Here is a 15,000-nt window from a genome sequence, read left to right as displayed (position 1 = left end):
GGCTGACGCAGTTTTCGCGCCGCCCCGGCTGACGCGGTTTCGTGCCGCCCCGGCAGACGCGGTTTTCGCGCCGCCCCGGCTGACGCGGTTTCGTGCCGCCCCGGCAGACGCAGTTCGGACTTAGCACTTTTCGGCTGTGCCTGGCTGGCGGCCCACTCACTCGATCGCCATGTCTGTTTGCCACAGTTTTCCCGGTGGTGCCGCACCCGGGCTCGCCCCGGCTGACGCAGTTTTCGCGCCGCCCCGGCTGACGCGGTTTCGTGCCGCCCCGGCAGACGCGGTTTTCGCGCCGCCCCGGCTGACGCGGTTTCGTGCCGCCCCGGCAGACGCAGTTCGGACTTAGCACTTTTCGGCTGTGCCTGGCTGGCGGCCCACTCACTCAATCGCCATGTCTGTTTGCCACAGTTTTCCCGGTGGTGCCGCACCCGGGCTCGCCCCGGCTGACGCAGTTTTCGCGCCGCCCCGGCTGACGCGGTTTCGTGCCGCCCCGGCAGACGCGGTTTTCGCGCCGCCCCGGCTGACGCGGTTTCGTGCCGCCCCGGCAGACGCAGTTCGGACTTAGCACTTTTCGGCTGTGCCTGGCTGGCGGCCCACTCACTCAATCGCCATGTCTGTTTGCCACAGTTTTCCCGGTGGTGCCGCACCCGGGCTCGCCCCGGCTGACGCAGTTTTCGCGCCGCCCCGGCTGACGCGGTTTCGTGCCGCCCCGGCAGACGCGGTTTTCGCGCCGCCCCGGCTGACGCGGTTTCGTGCCGCCCCGGCAGACGCAGTTCGGACTTAGCACTTTTCGGCTGTGCCTGGCTGGCGGCCCACTCACTCGATCGCCATGTCTGTTTGCCACAGTTTTCCCGGTGGTGCCGCACCCGGGCTCGCCCCGGCAGACGCGTTTTTTTTTTCTTTCGCCCCGGCTGACGCAGTTTTCGCGCCGCCCCGGCTGACGCGGTTTCGTGCCGCCCCGGCAGACGCGGTTTTTTGCGCCGCCCCGGCTGACGCGGTTTTTGCCGCCCCGGCTGACGCAGTTCGGACTTAGCACTTTTCGGCTGTGCCTGGCTGGCGGCCCACTCACTCGATCGCCATGTCTGTTTGCCACAGTTTTCCCGGTGGTGCCGCACCCGGGCTCGCCCCGGCTGACGCAGTTTTCGCGCCGCCCCGGCTGACGCGGTTTCGTGCCGCCCCGGCAGACGCGGTTTTCGCGCCGCCCCGGCTGACGCGGTTTTTGCGTCGCCCCGGCTGACACGGTTCGGACTTTGCACTTTTCGGCTGTGCCTGGCTGGCGGCCCACTCACTCGATCGCCATGTCTGTTTGCCACAGTTTTCCCGGTGGTGCCGCACCCGGGCTCGCCCCGGCTGACGCAGTTTTCGCGCCGCCCCGGCTGACGCGGTTTCGTGCCGCCCCGGCAGACGCGGTTTTCGCGCCGCCCCGGCTGACGCGGTTTCGTGCCGCCCCGGCAGACGCAGTTCGGACTTAGCACTTTTCGGCTGTGCCTGGCTGGCGGCCCACTCACTCGATCGCCATGTCTGTTTGCCACAGTTTTCCCGGTGGTGCCGCACCCGGGCTCGCCCCGGCTGACGCAGTTTTCGCGCCGCCCCGGCTGACGCGGTTTCGTGCCGCCCCGGCAGACGCGGTTTTCGCGCCGCCCCGGCTGACGCGGTTTCGTGCCGCCCCGGCAGACGCAGTTCGGACTTAGCACTTTTCGGCTGTGCCTGGCTGGCGGCCCACTCACTCAATCGCCATGTCTGTTTGCCACAGTTTTCCCGGTGGTGCCGCACCCGGGCTCGCCCCGGCTGACGCAGTTTTCGCGCCGCCCCGGCTGACGCGGTTTCGTGCCGCCCCGGCAGACGCGGTTTTCGCGCCGCCCCGGCTGACGCGGTTTCGTGCCGCCCCGGCAGACGCAGTTCGGACTTAGCACTTTTCGGCTGTGCCTGGCTGGCGGCCCACTCACTCGATCGCCATGTCTGTTTGCCACAGTTTTCCCGGTGGTGCCGCACCCGGGCTCGCCCCGGCAGACGCGTTTTTTTTTTCTTTCGCCCCGGCTGACGCAGTTTTCGCGCCGCCCCGGCTGACGCGGTTTCGTGCCGCCCCGGCAGACGCGGTTTTTTGCGCCGCCCCGGCTGACGCGGTTTTTGCCGCCCCGGCTGACGCAGTTCGGACTTAGCACTTTTCGGCTGTGCCTGGCTGGCGGCCCACTCACTCGATCGCCATGTCTGTTTGCCACAGTTTTCCCGGTGGTGCCGCACCCGGGCTCGCCCCGGCTGACGCAGTTTTCGCGCCGCCCCGGCTGACGCGGTTTCGTGCCGCCCCGGCAGACGCGGTTTTCGCGCCGCCCCGGCTGACGCGGTTTCGTGCCGCCCCGGCAGACGCAGTTCGGACTTAGCACTTTTCGGCTGTGCCTGGCTGGCGGCCCACTCACTCGATCGCCATGTCTGTTTGCCACAGTTTTCCCGGTGGTGCCGCACCCGGGCTCGCCCCGGCTGACGCAGTTTTCGCGCCGCCCCGGCTGACGCGGTTTCGTGCCGCCCCGGCAGACGCGGTTTTCGCGCCGCCCCGGCTGACGCGGTTTCGTGCCGCCCCGGCAGACGCAGTTCGGACTTAGCACTTTTCGGCTGTGCCTGGCTGGCGGCCCACTCACTCGATCGCCATGTCTGTTTGCCACAGTTTTCCCGGTGGTGCCGCACCCGGGCTCGCCCCGGCAGACGCGTTTTTTTTTTTTCTTTCGCCCCGGCTGACGCAGTTTTCGCGCCGCCCCGGCTGACGCGGTTTCGTGCCGCCCCGGCAGACGCGGTTTTTTTGCGCCGCCCCGGCTGACGCGGTTTTTGCCGCCCCGGCTGACGCAGTTCGGACTTGGCACTTTTTGGCTGAGCCTGGCTGGTGGCCCACTCACTCGATCGCCATGTCTGTTAGCCACAGTTTTCCCGGTGGTGCCGCACCCGGGCTCGCCCCGGCTGACGCAGTTTTCGCGCCGCCCCGGCAGACGCGGTTTTCGCGCCGCCCCGGCTGACGCGGTTTTTGCCGCCCCGGCTGACGCAGTTCGGACTTGGCACTTTTTGGGCTGAGCCTGGCTGGCGGCCCACTCACTCGATCGCCATGTCTGTTTGCCACAGTCTTCCCGGTGGTGCCGCACCCGGGCTCGCCCCGGCAGACGCGTTTTTTTTTTCTTTCGCCCCGGCAGACGTGGTTCCCCCCCCCCCCCCCTTTTCGCTCGCCCCGGCTGACGAGGTTTTCGCGCCGCCCCGGCTGACGCAGTTTTCGCGCCGCCCCGGCTGACGCGGTTTCGTGCCGCCCCGGCTGACGCGGTTTTCGCGCCGCCCCGGCTGACGCGGTTTTTGCGTCGCCCCGGCTGACACGGTTCGGACTTTGCACTTTTCGGCTGTGCCTGGCTGGCGGCCCACTCACTCGATCGCCATGTCTGTTTGCCACAGTTTTCCCGGTGGTGCCGCACCCGGGCTCGCCCCGGCTGACGCAGTTTTCGCGCCGCCCCGGCAGACGCGGTTTTCGCGCCGCCCCGGCTGACGCGGTTTCGTGCCGCCCCGGCAGACGCAGTTCGGACTTAGCACTTTTCGGCTGTGCCTGGCTGGCGGCCCACTCACTCGATCGCCATGTCTGTTTGCCACAGTTTTCCCGGTGGTGCCGCACCCGGGCTCGCCCCGGCTGACGCAGTTTTCGCGCCGCCCCGGCTGACGCGGTTTCGTGCCGCCCCGGCAGACGCGGTTTTCGCGCCGCCCCGGCTGACGCGGTTTCGTGCCGCCCCGGCAGACGCAGTTCGGACTTAGCACTTTTCGGCTGTGCCTGGCTGGCGGCCCACTCACTCGATCGCCATGTCTGTTTGCCACAGTTTTCCCGGTGGTGCCGCACCCGGGCTCGCCCCGGCAGACGCGTTTTTTTTTTTTTCTTTCGCCCCGGCTGACGCAGTTTTCGCGCCGCCCCGGCTGACGCGGTTTCGTGCCGCCCCGGCAGACGCGGTTTTTTGCGCCGCCCCGGCTGACGCGGTTTTTGCCGCCCCGGCTGACGCAGTTCGGACTTAGCACTTTTCGGCTGTGCCTGGCTGGCGGCCCACTCACTCGATCGCCATGTCTGTTTGCCACAGTTTTCCCGGTGGTGCCGCACCCGGGCTCGCCCCGGCTGACGCAGTTTTCGCGCCGCCCCGGCTGACGCGGTTTCGTGCCGCCCCGGCAGACGCGGTTTTCGCGCCGCCCCGGCTGACGCGGTTTCGTGCCGCCCCGGCAGACGCAGTTCGGACTTAGCACTTTTCGGCTGTGCCTGGCTGGCGGCCCACTCACTCGATCGCCATGTCTGTTTGCCACAGTTTTCCCGGTGGTGCCGCACCCGGGCTCGCCCCGGCTGACGCAGTTTTCGCGCCGCCCCGGCTGACGCGGTTTCGTGCCGCCCCGGCAGACGCGGTTTTCGCGCCGCCCCGGCTGACGCGGTTTCGTGCCGCCCCGGCAGACGCAGTTCGGACTTAGCACTTTTCGGCTGTGCCTGGCTGGCGGCCCACTCACTCGATCGCCATGTCTGTTTGCCACAGTTTTCCCGGTGGTGCCGCACCCGGGCTCGCCCCGGCAGACGCGTTTTTTTTTTTCTTTCGCCCCGGCTGACGCAGTTTTCGCGCCGCCCCGGCTGACGCGGTTTCGTGCCGCCCCGGCAGACGCGGTTTTTTTGCGCCGCCCCGGCTGACGCGGTTTTTGCCGCCCCGGCTGACGCAGTTCGGACTTGGCACTTTTTGGCTGAGCCTGGCTGGTGGCCCACTCACTCGATCGCCATGTCTGTTAGCCACAGTTTTCCCGGTGGTGCCGCACCCGGGCTCGCCCCGGCTGACGCAGTTTTCGCGCCGCCCCGGCAGACGCGGTTTTCGCGCCGCCCCGGCTGACGCGGTTTTTGCCGCCCCGGCTGACGCAGTTCGGACTTGGCACTTTTTGGGCTGAGCCTGGCTGGCGGCCCACTCACTCGATCGCCATGTCTGTTTGCCACAGTCTTCCCGGTGGTGCCGCACCCGGGCTCGCCCCGGCAGACGCGTTTTTTTTTTCTTTCGCCCCGGCAGACGTGGTTCCCCCCCCCCCCCCCTTTTCGCTCGCCCCGGCTGACGAGGTTTTCGCGCCGCCCCGGCTGACGCAGTTTTCGCGCCGCCCCGGCTGACGCGGTTTCGTGCCGCCCCGGCTGACGCGGTTTTCGCGCCGCCCCGGCTGACGCGGTTTTTGCGTCGCCCCGGCTGACACGGTTCGGACTTTGCACTTTTCGGCTGTGCCTGGCTGGCGGCCCACTCACTCGATCGCCATGTCTGTTTGCCACAGTTTTCCCGGTGGTGCCGCACCCGGGCTTGCCCCGGCAGACGCGTTTTTTTTTTTTCTTTTCGCCCCGGCTGACGCAGTTTTCGCCCCGCCCCGGCTGACGCGGTTTCGTGCCGCCCCGGCAGACGCGGTTTTTTGCGCCGCCCCGGCTGACGCGGTTTTTGCCGCCCCGGCTGACGCAGTTCGGACTTTGCACTTTTTGGCTGAGCCTGGCTGGCGGCCCACTCACTCGATCGCCATGTCTGTTTGCCACAGTTTTCCCGGTGGTGCCGCACCCGGGCTCGCCCCGGCAGACGCGTTTTTTTTTTCCTTCGCCCCGGCAGACGTGGTTCCCCCCCCCCCCTCCGTCTTTCTTTTTGTTTTTTTTTTCGCCGCGGCTGAAGTGGATTTTTCGGTGCCTCGACGCCCCGGTAGTCGCGGTTTTTCCGTTTCCGCACGGCCCCGGCTGACGCTGCTCGGTCACAGTCGCCTTTTGTGAGGATTGCAGACTTCTTGAGCGCGGGTGTTTTTTTTTGTTGTTGTTGTTGTTTTATTACGCATTCGCTCCAGCAGACGCTGTTTAGACTTTTTGTTTCCTCTTTTATCCTGCGACGAGGTGACGAGGTTTATTCGGTGCCCCGCCGCCCCGGCTGAAGTGATTTTTCCTGTCCCGTGCCGCCCCGGCTGACGCGGTTGGGACTTCGCGTTTGTTCGGCCGCCACGGGTTTTGGCGCACTCGCTCGGTTGCTTGTTGTTGCCACTTGTTGCGAACCCAGGTTTCTTGAGCGAGCGCGGGCGTTTTTTCTTCCTTTCTTTCTTTGTTCTATGTGTTAGCGAATCGGCCTTTAATATCACACGAGGACTCACAACCAACAATTTTCAGTTTGAAGTGTAAAAAATCTGCAGGTGTTGACGTAACTGACTTGCCCCGTACCCTTGAGTACATCCATGAAGTTCTCGTAGTACTACTAAATCGCATTATTCCAAGTGGAGAAATTCCCATAAACTTGCAAACCTCTACACGAAAATCGGTGCGCGTGATAAAGTTGAAAATTATCGTCCGATATCAAATGTGCCTTCTATAACACAAATTCTAGGAAAAAAAAAAAAAAAAACACTTGTTCGCCGTTTTCTGCGCCGTGACTGGCAGCACTCCGGCGAAGCGAAACGGGGTCGATTCGAGCACGATATCGGCGTCTTTCGACGTGCTCGCCGGCGACCGTCGCACGAGTACGTCGCACGAGCGCGTCTGCCGGGGCGCCGTTTGCGAAGCCGACGCAAAAGTGGGAACCGCCGCTCGGATGATCGCCGCTTTCGGCAGAGTGAGTGTTGGCACTCCGGGGAAGCGAAACAGCGTGAATGCGCCCACGAAATCGGCGTATTTTGAAGTGCCCGCCGGCGACCGTCGCACGAGTACGGTAAACCGCGTCAGCCGGGGCGTAGTTCGGGACGCCGACGAAAAAGTGGGAAGCGCAACTCGGATCTTCGCCGTTTTTGCAGGAGTGAGTGGCGGCCCTCCTGCGAGACCAAGAAGCATCGATTCGTGCACGAATTCGGCGCCTTTCGACGTGATCGCCGGCGACCGTCGCTCGAGTAGGGCAAACCGCGTCTGCCGGGGCGGGCTTCGGGACGCCGATGCGAAAGTGGGAAACGCTGCTCGGATGTTCGCCGTTTTTGGCCGAGTGAGTGCTGGCACTCGGGCGAAGCCAAACGGGGCCGATTACGGCACGATATCGGCGTCTTTCGACGTGCCCGGCGGCGACCGTCGCACGAGTACGGTAAACCGCGTCAGCCCGGGCGGAGTTCGGGACGCCGATGCGAAAGTGGAGAACGCCGCTCGGATCTTCGCCGTTTTTGGAGGAGTGAGTGGCGGCACTCCGGAGAAGCCAAGGAGCGCCAATTAGCGCACGATATCGGCGTCTTTCGACGCGCTCGCCGGCGACCGTCGAACGAGTAGGGCAAACCGCGTCTGCCGGGGCGGGGTTTACGACGCCGACGCAAAAGTGGGAACCGCCGCTCGGATGTTGGCCGTTTTTGGCAGAGTGAGTGCTGGCACACCGGCGACGCGAAAGAGCGCGAAAGCGCCCACGAAAGTGGCGTATTTGGACGTGCTTGACGGCGACCGCTGCAGGAGTACGAAAAACCACGTCAGCCGGGGCGAGCGACCCACGGCGGTCTGGGTGCTTATCGCTGCTATTATAGGGGCACCCCGGCAGACGCAGAAAAAAAAAATTTTTTTTCGACCTTCTTTTTTGCTGGTCGAGCTCGGGTAACCCAGGTCGCAATGGGAGCCGCGCACGAAAGCGGCGTCGCGAGACGCGTTCGCGGTCGCTAGTCGCACGAGCTCGGCAACCGCGTCAGCCGGCGCGGAGTTCGGGATGCCGACGGCTAAGTGGGTACCGCTGCTCGGATGTTCGCCGTTTTTGGCCGAGTGAGTGCTGGCACTCCGGCGAAGCGAAACGGGGCCGATTCGGGCACGATATCGGCGTATTTCGACGTGCTCGCCGGCGACCGTCGCACGAGTACGGCAAAGCGCGTCTGCCGGGGCGAGGTTTGCGATGCCGACGAAAAAGTGGGAAGCGCCGCTCGGATCTTCGCCGTTTTTGCAGGAGTGAGTGGCGGCCCTCCTGCGAGACCAAGAAGCATCGACTCGCGCACGATATCGGTGTCTTTCGACGTGCCCGCCGGCCACCGCCGCACGAGTACGGCAAACCGCGTATGCCGGGGCGGGGTTGGCGACGCCGACGCAAAAGTGGGAACCGCCACTAGGATGTTCGCCGTTTTTGGCAGAGTGAGTGCTGGCACACCGGCGACGCGAAAGAGCGCGAAAGCGCCCACGAAAGTGGCGTATTTGGACGTGCTTGACGGCGACCGCTGCAGGAGTACGAAAAACCACGTCAGCCGGGGCGAGCGACCCACGGCGGTCTGGGTGCTTATCGCTGCTATTATAGGGGCACCCCGGCAGACGCAGAAAAAAAAAAATTTTTTTCGACCTTCTTTTTTGCTGGTCGAGCTCGGGTAACCCAGGTCGCAATGGGAGCCGCGCACGAAAGCGGCGTCGCGAGACGCGTTCGCGGTCGCTAGTCGCACGAGCTCGGCAACCGCGTCAGCCGGCGCGGAGTTCGGGATGCCGACGGCTAAGTGGGTACCGCTGCTCGGATGTTCGCCGTTTTTGGCCGAGTGAGTGCTGGCACTCCGGCGAAGCGAAACGGGGCCGATTCGGGCACGATATCGGCGTATTTCGACGTGCTCGCCGGCGACCGTCGCACGAGTACGGCAAAGCGCGTCTGCCGGGGCGAGGTTTGCGATGCCGACGAAAAAGTGGGAAGCGCCGCTCGGATCTTCGCCGTTTTTGCAGGAGTGAGTGGCGGCCCTCCTGCGAGACCAAGAAGCATCGACTCGCGCACGATATCGGTGTCTTTCGACGTGCCCGCCGGCCACCGCCGCACGAGTACGGCAAACCGCGTATGCCGGGGCGGGGTTGGCGACGCCGACGCAAAAGTGGGAACCGCCACTAGGATGTTCGCCGTTTTTGGCAGAGTGAGTGCTGGCACTCCGGCGAAGCGAAAGAGCGCGAATGCGCCCACGAAAGTGGCGTGTTTGGACGTGCTTGACGACGACCACCGCAGGAAAACGAAAAACCACGTCAGCCGGGGCGAGCGACCCATGGCGGTCTGGGTGCTTATCGCTGCTATTATAGGGGCACCCCGGCAGACGCAAAAAAAAAAAAAATTTTTTTCGACATTCTTTCTTGCTCGTCGACCTCGGGTGACCCAGGTCGCAGTGGGAGCCGCGCACGAAAGCGGCGTCGCGAGACGGCTTCGCGGTCGCTAGTCGCACGAGCTCGGCAACCGCGTCTGCCGGGGCGGAGTTCGGGACGCCGACGGCTAAGTGGGAACCGCCGCTCGGATGTTCGCCGTTTGTGGCCGAGTGAGTGCTGGCACTCCGGCGAAGCCAAACGGGGCCGATTCCGGCACGATATCGGCGTCTTTCTACGTGCTCGCCGGCGACCGTCGCACGAGTACGGCAAAGTGCGTCTGCCGGGGCGGGGTTTGCGACGCGTACGCAATAGTGAGAACCGTCGCTCGGATGTTCGTCGTCTTTCGCCGAGCCAGTGCTGGCACTCCGGCGAAGCCGAACGGAGCCGATTCGGGCACGATATCGGCGTCTTTCCACGTGCTCGCCGGCGACCGTCGCACGAGTACGGTAAACCGCGTCAGCCGGGGCGGAGTTCGGGACGCCGATGCGAAAGTGGGAAGCGCCGCTCGGATCTTCGCCGTTTTTGGAGGAGTCAGTGGCGGCACTCCGGTGAAGCCAAGGTGCGCCAATTCGCGCACGATATCGGCGTCTTTCGACGTGCCCGCCGGCCACCGTCGCACGAGTACGGCAAACCTCGTCTGCCGGGGCGGGGTTTGCGACGCCGACGCAAAAGTGGGAACCGCCGCTCGGATGTTCGCCGTTTTTGGCAGAGTGAGTGCTGGCACTCCGGCGAAGCGAAAGAGCGTGAATGCGCCCACGAAAGTAGCGTATTTGGACGTGCTTGACGGCGACCGCCGCAGGAGTACGAAAAACCACGTCAGCCGGGGCGAGCGACCCACGGCGGTCTGGGTGCTTATCGCTGCTATTATAGGGGCACCCCGGCAGACGCAGAAAGAAAAAAAAAAAAAAATGGGGACATGGCGTGCGTCACCGTGCGGCTTCGCAGCGTTGCCGAAGTCGCCGAGCCCTTCGACTGAGCCGAACGGCGGACAGGGAACGTTGGTCGGCCGTTCTAACCTGTCGGTGCCACGCCGAGACGTCGTTAAGGAAAACCGCGTCGTGGGCCTCTACGACGCCGTCGAGTCGTTGTACGTTTGGTGTCCAGCGTGTCGGCGGCGAGTAGCGGACACGTCGTTCACGACTTCGGTCTTTCGCAGTCGACGCGAACTTGCGGAGAGTCGTGGTGCCTCACGTTTTCGGCAGAAACCGCGGCGGAATTTTCCCGTGCGTGCGCGCACGACCTCGGTGCTGTGCCGTCAGCGTAGTGTTGCACAAACTCGTGGCCTACCCAAGGTGCGGTACGTTTGCGGCCGTATCCTCGGTGGGAATTTCGTGAGTAGGGTCGCAAATTCTACGACCTCGGCGGGTTTGAGAGCGACGTAGACTTGTGGCACGCTCAACGTGCCACACGTTTCGGGGCACACCCGCGGTGAAATTTTCTCGAGTACGCTCGTATTAGTGCCCAAGGAGGTCTGGGTACTTATCGCTGCTATTATGTGGGGGTTCTCGTGAGCGGCGTACGCGAAAGCGACCGGGTGTCTGATATGCGGCGGGCTTCGGCCTCGTCAAGCGTGTCCTCGGGTCTGCTCCAGGGGAATCCACGGCAGTCGTCTGCAGCCTCATCCGCTTGATGCGTTAGGGGCTGGTTGTCGGACGGTGCCGTTTTACCACGATATCGAGGTGTGTTCCGTGTCGTCCTCGGGCGATTCAGATGCGAAAGCGCCGAAGACGCGGGCGTGACCCGTCGTCTGGCGGCTTTGCAGTCTCGGCTCCGTTGCTAGTTCCGGCCGGTCCACCGACAGTGCAGCGGGCTTGGGCAACCCGCACGGCGCGACCGAGTCGATGCAACGAAAAAGAGCGAGCATGAACGTGCTTCTTGCCGCACGGCTCCCACTCGTCTTTCGGGAAGGTTGTGCCGTAGCGAGCTCGAACGCCGTCATCTCGGAGTGCAAAATAAGCGTGTTGGGGCGCCTGAAGGTGGCCTCCGCCGCACACAGACTGCGTCCGGCCCGCCGAAGGCGAGGACGGACGCGCAGTCGAACGATTACCTGGTTGATCCTGCCAGTAATCATATGCTTGTCTCAAAGATTAAGCCATGCATGTCTAAGTACATGCCGAAATAAGGCGAAACCGCGAATGGCTCATTAAATCAGTTATGGTTCCTTAGATCGTTTCTTCCTACTTGGATAACTGTGGCAATTCTAGAGCTAATACATGCAGTGAGCCTGGAGCCCTTTGGGTAACGGGTGCTTTTATTAGACCAAGATCGATCGGGTTTCGGCCCGTATTGTGTGGTGACTCTGGATAACTTTGTGCTGATCGCATGGCCACGAGCCGGCGACGTTTCTTTCAAGTGTCTGCCTTATCAACTTTCGATGGTAGGTTACTTGCTTACCATGGTTGTTACGGGTAACGGAGAATCAGGGTTCGATTCCGGAGAGGGAGCCTGAGAAACGGCTACCACATCCAAGGAAGGCAGCAGGCGCGCAAATTACCCACTCCCGGCACGGGGAGGTAGTGACGAAAAATAACAATACGGGACTCTTTTGAGGCCCCGTAATTGAAATGAGTACACTCTAAATCCTTTAACGAGGATCAATTGGAGGGCAAGTCTGGTGCCAGCAGCCGCGGTAATTCCAGCTCCAATAGCGTATACTAAAGCTGCTGCGGTTAAAAAGCTCGTAGTTGGATCTCAGTTCCAGACGAGTAGTGCATCTACCCGATGCGACGGCTCGGACTGAACATCATGCCGGTTCTTTCTTGGTGCACTTCATTGTGTGCCTCGAGATGGCCGGTGCTTTTACTTTGAAAAAATTAGAGTGCTCAACGCAGGCGAGTCGCCTGAATAAACTTGCATGGAATAATAGAACAAGACCTCGTTTCTGTTCTGTTGGTTTTTGGAATACGAGGTAATGATTAAGAGGGACGGACGGGGGCATTCGTATTGCGGCGCTAGAGGTGAAATTCTTGGACCGTCGCAAGACGAACTACTGCGAAAGCATTTGCCAAGAATGTTTTCATTGATCAAGAACGAAAGTCAGAGGTTCGAAGGCGATCAGATACCGCCCTAGTTCTGACCATAAACGATGCCAACCAGCGATCCGCCTGAGTTACTCAAATGACTCGGCGGGCAGCTTCCGGGAAACCAAAGTATTTGGGTTCCGGGGGAAGTATGGTTGCAAAGCTGAAACTTAAAGGAATTGACGGAAGGGCACCACCAGGAGTGGAGCCTGCGGCTTAATTTGACTCAACACGGGAAAACTTACCCGGCCCGGACACTGGGAGGATTGACAGATTGAGAGCTCTTTCTTGATTCGGTGGATGGTGGTGCATGGCCGTTCTTAGTTGGTGGAGCGATTTGTCTGGTTAATTCCGATAACGAACGAGACTCTAGCCTATTAAATAGGTGCGGGGTTCCCAGCACCTTACAACCTTCTTAGAGGGACAAGCGGCTCCTAGCCGCACGAAACAGAGCAATAACAGGTCTGTGATGCCCTTAGATGTCCGGGGCCGCACGCGCGCTACACTGAAGGAAGCAGCGTGTCTTTATCCCTGTCTGAAAAGACTGGGTAACCCGTGGAACTTCTTTCGTGATTGGGATAGGGGCTTGCAATTGTTCCCCTTGAACGAGGAATTCCCAGTAAGCGCGAGTCATAAGCTCGCGTTGATTACGTCCCTGCCCTTTGTACACACCGCCCGTCGCTACTACCGATTGAATGATTTAGTGAGGTCTTCGGACCGATGTCCGGCGCGGCCTTTCGGTTGCGCCGGTCTGTTGGAAAGATGACCAAACTTGATCATTTAGAGGAAGTAAAAGTCGTAACAAGGTTTCCGTAGGTGAACCTGCGGAAGGATCATTAACGGATTGTGAAGGGTGAGCGCCTCAGCTGCGTCTGCGCCCGACACTTTCTGCCGCTGACCCCGTTTGGACGCGGGGTCGGCTTTTCCCCACGGGGCTGCCTGAATGTGGAGCGGCACCCCGTGACAAATTGTTGCGCCCAGCGGACGCCAACACCGCGACCTTGGACGGTCGGCCAGGTGGCGGACGCGGGTACAAACGGCGCAACGCACTCATAGGTCGGCTTTCGACCCGCCACTGCACCGTGGCTCGAAGCGCTCGAAATGCGCGACCCGACCGCTGCGGGACCGCCTAGTACTGTAAACAGGAGCGGCGGAGCGCGAACGGCGAGTCGTGGTTACGTCGGTAGAAGGCGAGGCTGCGCGTTCCCGAAACGCCAGCCGAGTGCCCTCCCGACCGTTCGAGCGTGCAAGAACGAGACCCGACAATCGCGCGGCGACTGCCAAGTACGAGAGGAACGGCACAAGCGTCGGCGGTCGGTCAAGGAACTGGCGATGTGACGGGTCCGCTGTGCACCAGTGCATACCGTCCCGCCGTCCGCGGCAAGCGCCTCCGCGTCCTCGGGTGACGGAGGCTGCCGGTCGGTTCTTGCAGGCGAGGGATCTCGCTGGCACCGGTTCGCGTTGACGCGCGGCCGGTCATGGCACGGCGATGCGACGGCCGAGGTGCGCAGTACTCGATGGAGGAACCGCACGCTCCGATGACCGTCCCGCCCTCCGCGGCGTATGCGTACCGACCGTAATGGTTGCAGCAGCGCCGGCCGGCTTTTGAATTCGCCACACGAAACACGGTGCGAGATCGCGGTTAGGGGAGCGTCGACGTTGCCAGGCGTTTTGCTTGCTGCCGAGGGAAAGGCGGCACGGCCACGTCGCGCTCGTCGCGATTAGCGGGTCTGCGCGCTTTGGGAAGGTGCCGCAACGACTTGCCGAAAGAGGAAGCACGGAAGAACGAGGGACTTGGACGTCCCGACAATTGAACGCACTTGCGGCCAGGCCCTTGCTGGCTTCGTTCTTCCGCCTCGAGTAGGCTCGTACGCGGCTCCGGCGCCGAAAGTGGTCCTTGGCACCGACTTCGGTGGACGTGGGAAGTGCCGCGCAAGTACGGCGCGCCTGGCTCCACCTGTTGGCTAAAGTAGGCAGCCGGATCGGCATTTTGGTGTGCGGTGGCAAACCGTGGATGCGAAAAAAGCTTGTGCGATTTCGTGGAACAAAAAGCGGGGGTCCCCCTTTTTATGCGGAGGAGACCGACCCGCCTGCCGTGGTGAACCGCGACGCCACGGTAAAAACGGGAGAGGCTTGTCGATGGGACCGTGCATCCCGCGCTCCACGGAGGCCGGGAGGCGGCCGCCCGAGGAAATGTGTAGCCGTCGAGGCCCGCATCTGCGTGCACTCTTATCCAAATGGGTGTACCGCAGGCATTTTCTGGTTAGGCGGGCCAATGAGAGCGAGCACACAACGATACCTACGGGTCCGGCTTGGAGAACCGGCTTCGACGCCTCCCGAGTATTTATAGAGGGGTGGACCACGAAAGCACTCGCAAGTAGCGAAAGCGAAACGCCGTCCGAAACACACCGTTTGCTCGATTTGCGGCAGCCGAAAAAGGCGCGGCAGAGTTTTGGAGTCCAAGCGTGCGCTGAAAAGCGCCCTTCTTGGCCACTGTTTGGCCGAGTGCCAGAAACGTTTGGTTTTGACTGTACGGAATTGAACAAACACTTTTTCACGACTCTAAGCGGTGGATCACTCGGTTCTCGGGTCGATGAAGAACGCAGCCAGCTGCGAGACTTGGTGTGAATTGCAGGACACACTGAGCACTGATTCTTTGAACGCACATTGCGGCCTTGGGTCTTCCCTTGGCTTCGTCTGTCTGAGGGTCGGATCACATATCAAGAGAGCCTTCGGCGCACAAGGGAACGTGAGCCGTCGACTCGTTTTGACCGCGTCGGCAACACGGACAGCACGCTGAACACCTCACAGCGAGCGCCAACAGCGGCCACTCAAGGGCGAGACGGTGGCGACCGTCGTGCCAGAGCCCAACCGAAACGGGGGCGACCGACTGCATTGAGGATGTGGCACCTCGTTGAGACCGCCGCAGGACTTCGAGTCGGAAGGAAGCCTGCAGGG

At 62.5% G+C, this 15,000-nt stretch overlaps 2 non-coding genes across 2 annotated transcripts; both read left to right on the top strand.

The window, feature by feature from the left end:
- Positions 1 to 11,066: 11,066 nt before the first annotated feature.
- LOC142795008 (small subunit ribosomal RNA) lies at positions 11,067 to 12,881 on the top strand. The gene has a single exon (XR_012892690.1). It is a non-coding gene; the product is annotated as a small subunit ribosomal RNA (ribosomal RNA).
- Positions 12,882 to 14,600: 1,719 nt separating this feature from the next.
- LOC142795002 (5.8S ribosomal RNA) lies at positions 14,601 to 14,753 on the top strand. Its single transcript, XR_012892685.1, has one exon. It is a non-coding gene; the product is annotated as a 5.8S ribosomal RNA (ribosomal RNA).
- The last annotated feature ends 247 nt before the right edge of the window (positions 14,754 to 15,000 follow it).

The sequence above is a fragment of the Rhipicephalus microplus genome, unplaced genomic scaffold, assembly GCF_043290135.1.
Source record: "Rhipicephalus microplus isolate Deutch F79 unplaced genomic scaffold, USDA_Rmic scaffold_522, whole genome shotgun sequence".
Classification (NCBI taxonomy): domain Eukaryota; kingdom Metazoa; phylum Arthropoda; class Arachnida; order Ixodida; family Ixodidae; genus Rhipicephalus; species Rhipicephalus microplus.
The sequence above is the reverse complement of the archived record's forward strand: the minus strand, read 5'-3'. Positions and strand labels throughout refer to the sequence as shown.